The following is a 13,438-nucleotide window of genomic DNA, read 5'->3' as shown; positions in this document are numbered from 1 at the left end:
TTGCCCACAATAGTTGTGGTAGACAACAAAGAGATTTTGACAACTCTCTGAAATAAAGCCGTGCGTCTTCCCCTGCTGATACACTCCCCTTTCACCAATGCCTTTTGTGATATCTCCATCTTCTTCTGTTGCAGAAAAACTGTTGATGGCAGCTGCAAAAGACAGTCACCTAAATGTGCATTGCAGCGAATAAGTTTTCCATGGCTTCACACTACAGCAGGTTTTTTTATTACTGTAAGCATTGCTATTTTTAGCTGTATATTAACTACTAAGCAATGACAAAACTGAAGAAAACTCTTCTATTTTTTTTTGTGGGAAGAAAATGCAGCCCATTTCATTAGAATTGCAAGAAAAGCAAGCAGATTGTGACTGCTGTGTCTAAGAACTACTCATAATATTAATCTCTGTGGCATCTCTCTGTCAAGTGTCAGAGGCATTAAGAAATTAAGTCTTACAACATAGTTACAAGTAGGGATTTTTTTTGAGAACGTTTTTATGAGCTACTTGCACCACTGGTGTTTTATAAAGGTGGTATCATCATAATTTTTATGGTAAATAATAATACCAGCAATCACTAATATCAAAACGGTACTAAATCAAAACTGACTTATTTAAAAATGGGATTTGCCCACAGGATATGTAATTTCAAGACATCAGCCTTGACTGAAGAGGAATGCCTTGATTTTTCTGCCAAAATCATCAGGTTTAGAGCATTTTGCACAACCTTGTGCTTGATAAGAATATATTTAGCTGTCCATCAGCCATTCAGTCTTTACTTTCTATTCTTTTTTCATATTGCCTCCATGAAGCTGGTAGTAACTTCTGCATTCCTTGCAGTGATCAGAAGCAATGATCAATCAATCAAAGATAGAGCATCACATTCTATGTTTCACTTTCACGAACAAAGGGACAGCCCAAACAGCATGAACACACAAAAAAATGTAAGTGATGTGTTTGTGTCTGTCCTTCTCCCTCTTTTCTGTATAGTATAGCTCTCAGGGTGATTTCCATGTATATTTAGCATAAACAATATGGCAGGCTGTTTCTTCTGATATCATGAAATTCAAAGAGATAAGGCTGGAACACTCACTTGAGTGCCTAACATTAAATAAACACGGCCTCTGGATAAACAGTTTGTATTTCAGAAAATGAGGCCACCTAGTTGAGTGCTAAGTGTGGATTTACATGTCTCTCTGTAAACAGCAAGGCTTGAACATTTTAACCCCAGTGCATAAATCCTCAGATAATTAAACTGGATAGTAAATCTGTGTTGTACTGTTACAGGAACAAGGGCAACTGAAAACTCCAACAGCTTTTTGTCATGGGGCAAATATGAAATGTGTCTTCTTTGGACTGCAGTGAGGGAAGTCAAGATTTGTCAAGATTTCCTAAGACTGTCTTAGGTTTCAATTGGAAGGATATATGAAGACTTAAAATTTCAAGCCAAATTTTTTCTAAAAATGTAGCTTTGGATAAAGCAAAAGAATTTATTTTGATCAAATTAAAAATTAATCATTTCATTTTTGACCCTAGTATATGAATAAAATAGAACGCAATAACAATATTTGTAAACTATTTAGAAATCAGGAAATTAAGGTGAAAAGAAGTTGTTCCTGCAGAGAATTTTCACTTTATTGAATCAGCAATTTCCAATGGAAAATGTTCATTAAAAACCTATTTGACCACGACTACATGAGATCCAACACTAAGCATGAAACTGAAGACCTCTGGCAAAAAAGCATGTGAAGTGAAGACTATTCACTCTTATATCTTCCACTGTGCTACTGAGTGGACATACTCTGACCTATAGTCGTGATCCAGCAACACACTAACAAGTACTTTCACCCTGCTGTTGTGGTTGAATGCAATTAGGAGCAGTCCAGATACAATAAGATATTCTTAGTTTTGCCACTTAAAAGCAAGCACAAAGATAACTTTTAGAGTTTAGCTATAAATTACAAGTGATAGTGGTTGTATAGGTCTGAAATTAATTGTTGCAAAACTTGTAGTGAAACACAACTCAAAGTATATTTTAATTGGATTCTAATGTTTTCTGTTTTAAGGTGACAGCTGGAGTCCCATCTGGCCTCATTTCTCACTACACAATCTATTTTGTATTATAATACTTCCAATATGGTTATTACTATTGTTGGTTGTAAAAAATAGTAAAGTTGCAGCCTGCACTGTTTCATCTGGCCTTCAAAAAAAGCTGACTCAACTTTCAGTATGTTGTTGCTCAGCATATTGAAAACTATGCGGCACTGAAAGGAGAAACAAATAGCCAGAGAAAAATATATCATTGCCTGGTATTTGAGCAAATCCCTTAAAAGAAAGCTGGTTCAAATGCATAAAGCATTAAAACCAGAAAGAAATTGCATTGAAATCCACTATTGGTTTTCTTTAAGGTAAAGATCCAGATTCACTGCTGGACATTATTTTCCACAAGAAAGCACTGCATTCAGATCATTAGAAAGACAAAGTATTGAACAAAAAAATATTGAACACATTAGCTGTTTTAGCAGTATGCCCCCGACCTGCACACTAGCAACAAAAGCAACTGCCCCCACCATAGCCAGGGTAGTACGGTTATTTACAACTCCTGCTCTGTCTGAGGGTGGTGATTTGCAGCAACTGGCCAGCCTCAGGAAATCATCAGTCCAAAGGACAGAAAGAGATTTAATGCCCTGGAAGTTATTTCCTCTCTATGTTTTATCTACAAATACTGCACGGTTATTTCTACAGCACCTTGAAGTACAGGGAGATAAAGCCACATCCATCCACAAAAACTTAGGCCTATCTGGACAGACAAATTATACGTAACAGGAGTGTTGTTATTTATTTGAGAGCTCTCGGGCTGGGGTAGATGATTCTGATGACAGACTAAAGACTCAAAGGAGCTAAAGTGATCTGGCCCAGTCAGGACATGGATGTAATGATACATGTAAAACCAGTTTCACAGTATCATTTGCAAGCTGGAGTAGTTCCCAATATGAAACACGTACATGTGCCAAGTCTCCCTATTTTGACCACAGTGAAACTCTGTTAAGCCCATGACACAGGGTCTTTTTGCTGTTTTCATTATCAGACACAGAAAATATTCTTTCAAAGTGCAGCTGTGCCATCTATTCATGTTCTTTATCTAGAGGATGAAGGCTACAGAAAATAAAAAAGAATGTTTGACTCCACGCACCTCTGAAACCATCTCCAACACTAGGCAGATGGGGCAAATCAGAAAGTAAAGCTACAGGTAGCAGAACTCTCACTAAAGAACTTCCACTTGTGTTTCACTGAGGCTGCATCTTTCCAGTGATACTGCAACTGGTGCTTAGGGAAAGGGAAATAGTGTCAGCCCTTCTGTGGTGTAACTGGACGATGTCAGGATTGGTCCAACTAACTGTGATCCAACTTGGCCAGCTATTTATTGCTCACTTCAGTAGCAAATGGGTCCATGGATAAATGTTCACGTAACCTTTGTTTCACGTGATATTTGCAAGGGACTGGCTGCAAAGTTGAGTACTGAATCTTAATGTGTGGACCTTGCTTTAACAGGCCTACAGATGGGTAAGAACTGAAGAGGGTTCTTTTTTTCATCCCTTTGACGGCTTCATTTGATAGAATAGAAATAGGACTGTGAATACCAAACTGATGCCCACATAATTACATACCCAGATATTATTGCCTCTACACCACTTACCAGCAGTAGTGACGGCGTTAAACAAAAAACACCAACTTGATGTTTAGTTGTTTTTGGTTTTTTTCTTGCACAAGGTGACTCAGTTTGGGATTAAGTTTATATATTTACATGCTGTATATGTTCAGGGTTTTGTGTTTTATTTATTTATTTATATTTTTATTTTTAGAAATTAATCTGTTGCTACTTATGAAAAAAAAAGACATTCAGTGAATAGGCCAACCAGTCAAACCAGGCAGAAGAAAGGATTTTCCAATTTGTGGGATTCTCCTCTCATTTATAGTATTTTCACATCTGTGTTACTGTTCTGATTTCAGTGATTGAACACTGCTATGAAAGGATCAGCGTTCAAAACCCAGGAGAACAGCGTTTCCAATCAGAGGAACTGGAACTGGAGCCCAGAGCGCAAACATTCATGATGATCTGTTTGCAGAGCAGCTACAGACCCAGGTAGACTGTCAATGAACCTTCAAACAGAATCAGTACATTGAACAAATTGATGCCATTTACAGACGAAGTTCTTGCACTGAGTTAAGAGGTTAAGGGACAGATTTGGGCTGGTGTAAAGTGTTGTTGTACAGTGCTTTCAGCAAACAGTTTCTGAGCAAATAATCCACTGTGAAGTACTGCCTGACTGCAGTCCTCACCACAGGGGCTAATGCGCTCTAGCCTGTAATTACCAAGTGCTGCCTGTTCAGTTTGGAAGTATTTTGCTGGAGTGGAAAACATTTAATCCTGCTTAGTATCCTGTTGGTGAGATTATTGTGAGTGGGCACATGGTGCAACTTGGCAGGCAGTGTTTTGCCTTTCTGTGCAACTGCTTGTGCTTTGTATAGAAGGTCCTGTTACAAAATGCATTTAGCTACAGCAGGGGCTGCTCCCCTATTTGAAGGGTGCTGATGTTTCCAGAATCCAGAACATACTGTCCTCTTTCTTGGGATCAATAGCTAGGTCATTTGAAGCAAACAGAAATATTTTACATGATACCAAATGAGGAGGAAATGGATCTCATGAACATAACATAGGAAAGTAACACAGGAACTCTTCTGTGTCAGACTCGAAGGTCCACACAGCCCATTATCCTGTCTGTGACAGTGGCCAGTGGCAAAGAAAGGATATAAGAAACAAGACTGGTACAGATTGACATGACTTTCGTCTGACCCTTCTGAGCCACAACTTGCTAATAGCATAGAATGAAATTTAAGTTATTTCAAATAAAGTTTTCTTCTATTATTCAGAATAAAAATTTAATTCAGATCTCAAACCTGTAAATTTGTAGATGACTGACTTTTTTCCACTTGGTAAAATACCTGAGGGGGAAAGGGAAAATAGGCTAGCTATACTTTGTTGTTGTCATCTAATTAAGCTCTGTAAACATTGATTTCCCCCTCCTCCCTTTTCGTTATTGTTCTGTGTCGTTATTAACTACCAGCTTTGGACATGGGACTTTTCAACAGCAGATTCTTTACAGCACTCAGAAATTTAGCTGCTCACACAGCTGGTCTTGAATTCAAATTAGAGATGCATTTTTATTCTGGTTTTGGGATCTGATCAGAATTCAGATCAGCACCAGAAGATAATCAGGTCCCTGGATACTTCCCCATAGATGTCTCAGGGGAGCACACAACCTGGGTGAATAGCCAGACAGCCTACTGGAGACTTCTGTGGGTGAACCTTAGGGACACATGGCAGAAAAACAGCTTACCAGCAAACCTAGGAAGAACACTGGGAACCAGCACCACCTTCCTGAGAGAGGCTCCTTGAGTCTAACCCTGTGAATCTTCTCCCATTCCAGGGAAAGACAGAAGGATTCCTCATTTACCATGTTACTCAGCAGAGTTTATTTCTTCTGTTGCAAATCGAGCTGGCAGCTATCACTGCTAATTGAACCAGAAGCATAATAAACTCAGGAACTCCCTATGTAAAAAGCAGCATTTTGCCACTTGCTTTTTGTTAGAATGATTTGGTTTTGCTTCTCTCTTTTCAGTGCCTTTCTCCTACTTACTTTATCAGTGATTATTTACAGACTGTGAAACCATGACCACTCACTTGCAATCAGACATTTGGGGTCCTTTATGATAAGTTTCTGGTTATAAAATCAAAAAAATTTTCACCTCAAAACCCTAATTTACAATTTTGTGCTGCAGCCCCTTTGAAGGTCCAGGGTCTATTTCTAGGGGGTCAAGGAAAGGAGCTAAGAAAAGGTAGCCTGCCATCAGCTCACAGAGAGTTCTTGAACAGGGTCCTCACATTTCCCAGGAAATTGTTAAGTTGTTCACAAATCAAAAAGGTAAAAATTACTGGTTCACTCTACAGCTGTGTGGTAGGGAATGTTAATAAGAAAGAAAAATGACATAAGGCTCTCCTACACTCCTTAATGACAGAGAAACAATAACAAACACTGGAGCATAAAGGAATCACCACGGTCACACGGGTGAAATCAATGCCCAGGCTCATGGAAAGGAGCTTCCTCCCATTCACCAGCCAGCCAGACTCTGAAGAAGTCAGGGTCACTGTTCTTTTAGATCTGCTTCCTTCAGAGAAGATAACTGCACCATGAGGTCCTGCCACCAGCATTTTCACTCAGCCTCTGCTATGCCAATGAGGTCAGTTCTCAGCCCTACCATAGACCTAAGCAAGTCTTAGACTATCAGTGCAGTAAGTTGTTCTTTCCCCCGCCTCAGTTCTCCCTCCCTTGGTTCCTCTATTTCTTTCTTACTACTAGTTCATCCATCATATTCCTCCTCACTCCTGCTGGGAGGTGATTTATCTGCTGAACTTTCATAGACAGTTCGAACAGGTCTTAGTATTAAAGGCAATGATCTATAAGAGTAAGCCTTCAATTCTTTATCAAAAATGCAAATTAGCCAATACCTTAAAGCTACTCAAAAAAGGTGCAACAAAATTTGGCATGTTTTTCATGACAAAACTTGACATTGCTGAACTGAATTATTGCATTCACATATTATGATTCAGAATATTTCTCAAAGGTATGAACAATGTACAGCCCTTCAGAAAAAAAGAGAGAGGAATGGGGAAAAATGAAAGGAGATTTATTTTCTCTTTTATATAGCATGCTATAGCCCAACTTTTAGTAACTTGCCACATATTTGTGACTGAATACTGTGGAGCTCTTGCTTGCTTCATTAAGGTGCAATGATTTTCATAGCCATCACTACTATCTGTTATATGCAAAATTTGCAATGTACTTAGATTATAAAATAGAGATAGGCTTGGCTTTGAGTCTATGAACTATAAAAAATCTTGGTAAATCATCCATCAGTGCTTAAGACATGTTTTCTTGGTGTGCTGGTTTTTCTAAAAACTGTTATTCTGTCCCTCAAAAGTTGAACAAAGAAACAAGGATTAGATGCAATTAGAATTGGAATCCAAACAGGGTTCCAATTTATTGCCATACCCAGGTTATACTATTCAAGACCAATTTAACAATCCCAGACAACAATTACTAAAATTGTAGAAAGCATTAAAACAAAACATTTGCAAGCTTCTTGTTGACTGATAATTCCTTGCAAATGCAGAGCAGAACATTCAAATATAATTTGTTGCTACCATCTTCCTTGCACTTAAAAACAAACCAAGGGGATGTTTCTAATTGCCAGAGGGATGAATTTGACATTTGCAGTATGAAAAGGAAAAAAAGAAGTCTTTAAATTCCTAAATAAATCATAGAATAATAGAAACATTTAGGTAGGAAAAGACCTTTAAGATCAGCAAGTCCAATCATTAACCTAACACTGCCAAATCCACCACTAAACCATGTCCCCAAGCACTACACCTACACGTCTTTTGAACACCTCCAGGGATGGTGACTCCACCACTTCCCTGGGCAGCCTGTTCCAATGCTTGACAACCCTTTCAGTAAAGAAATTTTTTCCTAATATCCAATCTAAACCTCCTCTGCCACAACCTGAGGCCATTTCCTCTTGTCCTATTGCTCATTACTTGGGAAAAGAGACCAACCCCCGCCTCACTACGACCTTCTTTCAGGCAGCTGTGGAGAATAATAAGGTCTCTCCGCAGCCCCCTTTTCTCCAGGCTAAACAACCCCAGTTCCCTCAGCTGCTCTTCATAAGACCTGTTCTCCAGACCCTTCACCAGCTTCATTGCCCTTCTCTGGACGCGTTCCAGCACCTCAAGGTCTTTCTTGCAGTGAGGGGCTCAAAACTGCACACAGTGTTGGAGGTGCAGCCTCACCAGTGCCGAGTACAGGGTCACAATCCCTTCCTTACTCCTGCTGGCCACGCTATTTCTAATACAGGTCATGATGCTGTTGGCCTTCTTGGCCACCTGGGCACACTGCTGGCTCATGCTTCCAGCCACCCCTCCCCAAGCCTTTAGCACTGCGTGGGGTTGTTGTGACCCAAGTGCAGGACCCAGCACTTTGCCTTGTTAAACCTCATACAATTGGCCTTGTCCTATTGATTCAGCCTGTCCAGATCCCTCTGCAGAGCCTTCCTACCCTCGAGCACATCAACACTCTCACCCAACTTGGTGTGGTCTGCAAACTTACTAAGGGAGCAATAGATTTCCTCATCCAGATCATTGATAAAGATATTAAACAGAATTGGCTCCAAAAACAAGCCCTGGTGAACTCCACCTGTGACTGGCCTCCAACCAGATTGAACTCCATTCACCACAGCTCTGTGGGCCAGGCCATCCAGCCAGTTTTTAACCCAGCAGAGTATACCCATCCAAGCCATGAACGGCCAGGTTTCTCCAGGAGAATGCTGTGGGAAAAGGTGTCAAAGTCTTTACTAAAGTCCAGGTAAACAACATCCACAGCTCTTCCCATGTCCACCATGTGGGTCACCTTGTCATAGAAGGAGATCAGGCTAGTCAAGTGGGACCTGCCTTTCATAAACCCATGCTGACTGCATGTCATCACATAACTATGAGATCCCATCTGAATACTGTGTCCAGCTCTGGAGTCCCCAGCACAAGAAAGACATGGACCTACTCAAGCAGGTCCAGAGGAAGGTCACAAAGATGGGTGAGGGCTGAAGAACCTCCCCTATGTGCACAGGCTGAAAGAGTTGGGGTTGTTCAGACTGAAGAAGAGAAGACGCCAGGGAGACCTTATAGCGGCCTTCCAGTACTTAAAGGGGGCCTGCAGGAAAGGTGGGGACAGACTTTTTAGCAGTGCCTGTTGTGATAGGACAAGGGGTAATAGTGTTAAATTAAAAGAAGGAAGATTTAGACTAGATAGAAGGAAGAAAGTTTTTACAATGAGTGTGGTGAAACACTGGAACAGATTGTCCACAGAGGTGGTAGAAACCCCTGGAAACATTCGAGGTCATGTTGGATGCGGCTTTGAGCAACCCGATCTAGCTAAAGCTGTCCCTATTCAGTGCAGGGCGGGGGTAGACCAAATAACCTTTAAAAGTCCCTTGCAACCCAAACTACTCTATGATTCTATGACAATCCGATAGCTCAGAGATTTATATTTCACATTTACTATGGAGAAATAATAACACCTCTGTGTTCTCAGCTACAGTACCCACAGCAAATCTGATTCTGTTTTTCTTTGCAATAAAAGGAAAAAAGGAAGACGTGTTTTTGAGACTTCCCCTTTCTGGAGTCATAGTCATGCTATGTGTCTGCATGAGTGGTATGGCACTTGACCAGGAGTCCTGCTTTTCCCTTGGTGGCAAAACTTTTCTTTGTGACTGAAAGTAGTATATGATGATCTCAGAAGCGCAAAGGACAACCTGTAAATCCCTTTGCATCATATTCAGAAGACTTGTTTTTGTGACATCAGTGGGATTTCCATAATGCTTTTATGCAATCATATTTTCCTGTATCTCTATTTCCTTGTGCTGGCTCTCTGTAAGTAGATGAAGCTCACCTGAGCTTTTCTATATAGGCTGACTTCATAGATAATTCTAAGCTATATCAGGAAATGTTTCCATTCCCACCTACACATATCTCATGTAAAGAAGTTCCAAAATTTAACACCAAAACAAGCCATAAGTCTCTATAGGTTAAAAAATGAGCTTAGCCTTTTGCTGTAGACTTAACCCACCCATTACTTTGGGCTTTGCTGACTTAGCAGATGATAAGGATGGGAGCAGGGATTGTGGAAATCTGTTTTGTTATTAAGCCATGAAAGAGAAGGAAAAGCTCCACTGCTCTAGGAAATGCTGGCTATCTGAGAGTCACTGATAGAAATGTACTGCAAAGGGTTCATCTTTAAAACAGAATCCCTAATTCTGTCTCAAATCACCTCATTTTCAACTGTGGCTCCAGCCCCCAGGAAGTTGATCCTAAGGCTGTGCTTTCCCCTTCTAGCTCTCAGAAACACACTTCTTGCATCAAGTGACAAAGCAGCCTGAGAAGCTATCCCAGCACAGATTTTTCTAAAGAATCTTCATATTGTCTCAGAGTTTTTTTCAGTGGTTACTGCTGAAAAAGGAGATGCTGTGAATAAAACCACTGTAACAATTTGGGTCATATTGGGAAGCAGCTCTGAAATGCCTTTTTAGATAGGTGTTCCTGAATTGTCATAGAACACGAACAAAGATATATGGAAGTAATTGCCTAGATCAGATTTCATCTTGTGTTGCTTTCAATATTCCTTTATTTATTTGTAATTGGCAGGGAGGTTCTTCATGCTTTCTGTATTCTGCCACGGAGACAGAAAACCTCATTCAACCCTGTTGGAAGACTCAGTTACCTGACATGACATGAATGGTCATCCATGGAACGTAATTGAATTTATTCTGTTTCTTATATTTTTTCTCAGAAGCAGCTGTTGCTATAGAAAGAAATGCAATGTCATTAGCTCTGTACAGATTACTTTGGAGGCAAGCAAGACAGCAGAGTTCTGAGGTCTGTAGGAGATTTAGTTTGAAAACAATGAATCTTCTACATCTACATATTTGGATTTAATCCCCCCAAGAAATTACTTGAAGCCAAATTTTTCAAGGTGTTTAACACCTAAATCTCAGAGTTCTTAGTGTAATTCATTTGATATACCAATTTCATGTCCTAAAGGTTTACAGTGATACTTCAAAGACCTACATGCTCTTGAAAATGCACAGGGTGCCTGTTCGCAGCTCTGGGTCCCTACACACCTTGGAGAATTTGTTCCTCATGCCTTGTTATTCAGCAGCCATGGAAAGAGTTGGTAGTCAAATTTCCCTAAACAGATGTTTACATGAAAGATTCTGACATCCAAAAAAGCACTAACTGGCCAGCCAATAAGCAGTCCCATCAATAGGACTGATACTTGGTTGGGATCAGAGACAATTAAAACCCTAGGGATGAATTCTCCTCCTGGCCTTTCTGTACCGAGCTTCATAGACCGCAGCATATCTGTAATGAGAATTGCTGAAGGTGAAAAAAACACTCAAAAAATATTTGTCTAATTTCACATTTCAGAAAAATAGGGGGTTTTCTGATCTCTTGAAATATCTTAGAATAAAGAAACATTTTTGAAGAAAAAAAAAAGGGGGTCAAAGCCAGGCTTCAGCTTTAATCAATCATAGAAAGAATAAGAGTTTAATAATGCTTGAATTTTTCTAGATGCATTTCCACTGCTGCATTTTGGTGTGATGCCTGCACTTGATAAATTATAAATTATGCTACTGCTGCTTGTGAGTGACCTGTCATCTTTGTCCTAAGCAAGATCTTTACCATGGTCTGCTTACAGGGAAAAGAATACAGAGATCAAAGACCCCTTCAAGCTACTCTAGAGGGCTGACTCATCAGCATTGTGGCTCTGCCAGAATTTGAATTCTGACGGGCAATTTGTGCCACTCTCCTGCCATTGCATGTAGGTGCCTCTTGGTTGTTGTAGGATTCATTCTACCCTAGCCAATCTTCTGTGCCTGTTCTTGGCATCAGCAACACGGTGGCTCCCAAAGTGTGTAAATGGCAAGTACAGCTAGAGAGGAACAGGCAGTGAGGAAGAACTGCTGCATCATACTATTGTCCATGCAGCTCTCTAACATCCCAGAGTCTGTAATTCTGAGGAGCAGGAACTGAAGGGACGGTACAGAGCACACTGGTGTTTCCCTTTAACTGGAGTGAGCAGGTGAATAGGGAAATAACAATGCAGAAGAAGGTTTCATTGACAATCTCTCAAGCAGTTGCTCTAGCCAAGAAAGAAGACAACAATTTGACAAGAAACTTAACTTGTGCCAGCTTCTGTGATCAAAGGTTGATATCCAGAACCTTGGGACTTAATTCCAGCAAATTCGAGATACAGTCTATATAGTGAAAAATAAAGAAGAAGAAAAAAAATAAAGACCAGGACAGATTCCTGCCTCTAATGGAAGACATTCTCAGTACCATAGCCACTACAAGAAAATCTGCTTTCGAATCTTAAATTATGTAGTGCTCTCAGCTGATTGTATATAATTGCAGCCAGCATTGGTGTGATTTCAGGGAAACAAAAATAGTATGGTTCTTTGAAGGATCTAATTCAAAGAATTAATTGTGACATAAGGAAATGTGGAGAAAAGAAAGGGGAATGGAGAAGGGATGAGATCTTCGACTTTGTATCTTTGACCTCAGGCCTTCAGTCTTAAGTGAATCAGCTGTACAAATCTACCTGGCCCAGCCTCAGTAACCTTGCTACCTTAAAGCTGTTTACTTTGGAGGTGGTGTGTCACTGCCCACTGCTTTGTTCTACACCCAGTTCAGCCCACACTTCACCTGTGTGCAATCAGCTTGAACAATCCAAGCAGATTAATCCAGAAACAAATTAGATTAATAAAAAGTAGACATTTCCCTTTCTCTCCAAGTCTCTTGGTACTCTGCTTTCAACAGAGGAACACTACCATTGGGCTGTGTATTACAGCCCTAATGCACTTTCCCCCTGAGTTTGCTCCATCCGTCTTGGAACTCATTGGAGCCACAAGCTCCACAACTGAATTAGGTACCATTAAAAACACTCAATTTTTATTTGGTTGGTCTTTTCCTTGCTTGTTTCCTGCTTGAGCAATACTATTGTCTGCTTGTTAGTCTCAGATTACGTGTTAAGACTTCCAGGGAGGTCCACTGAGACAAAAATTACACAAGGAGTGAAGGATAGAGCTCTCTTTCTGTTGCCAGTGGTTTCTTCCCATCTAATAATGACCTTTTCACTTAGACTGAGGAGTTGAGAGGTTGTAGAAAGTTACAGTGATGGAAAAATACAAGGAAGGTAAGGTTCATTTATGGATTAAAATTAAGAACAAAGGAAAACATTACCAAAAGTGCAAATGCTGATTTACAAACCCAGTCCTTGTAATGGTACTGGGAATTGCTGTCTAACCTTTTTTTGCTATTTTCATACTCTCCACATTAAGCAGAATTTCTACACCCCTAATTCCTGTAATTGTTTTCACTTAGTCCAGGAAAAGAAGACAGGAGAGAACTGAATCTACGAGAGAGGAGTAACCTTTAAACATCTGTTATCGGTAGCAGGTATACTCTCACGCATGAAATTAAGAAAAGATGTAGATAATACTGTTCTGAAAATGGTACTGTGTTTATGAACAGTGCCAGGAGTTAATGGCATGATTATATCTAGTGATTAAAGTTTCTAATGTAAAATCTGCTGTTATGAACATCTGAGCCATGCATATATTCCAAAGCACATCTACCAGTTTTTCCCATGATATTTGATAAAAGAGACTTCCATTTTAAACATGTGATTTGTTATTTAAAGACAAAGCATGGGCAGTTATCTATTATTATTATTGAATTTGATGGGTTTTCATATTTTTAGTATAAATGAGG

This window comes from Leptosomus discolor, chromosome 1, assembly GCF_034619465.1.
Source record: "Leptosomus discolor isolate bLepDis1 chromosome 1, bLepDis1.hap2, whole genome shotgun sequence".
NCBI classification, from domain to species: domain Eukaryota; kingdom Metazoa; phylum Chordata; class Aves; order Leptosomiformes; family Leptosomidae; genus Leptosomus; species Leptosomus discolor.
This window is presented reverse-complemented; position numbering follows the sequence as displayed.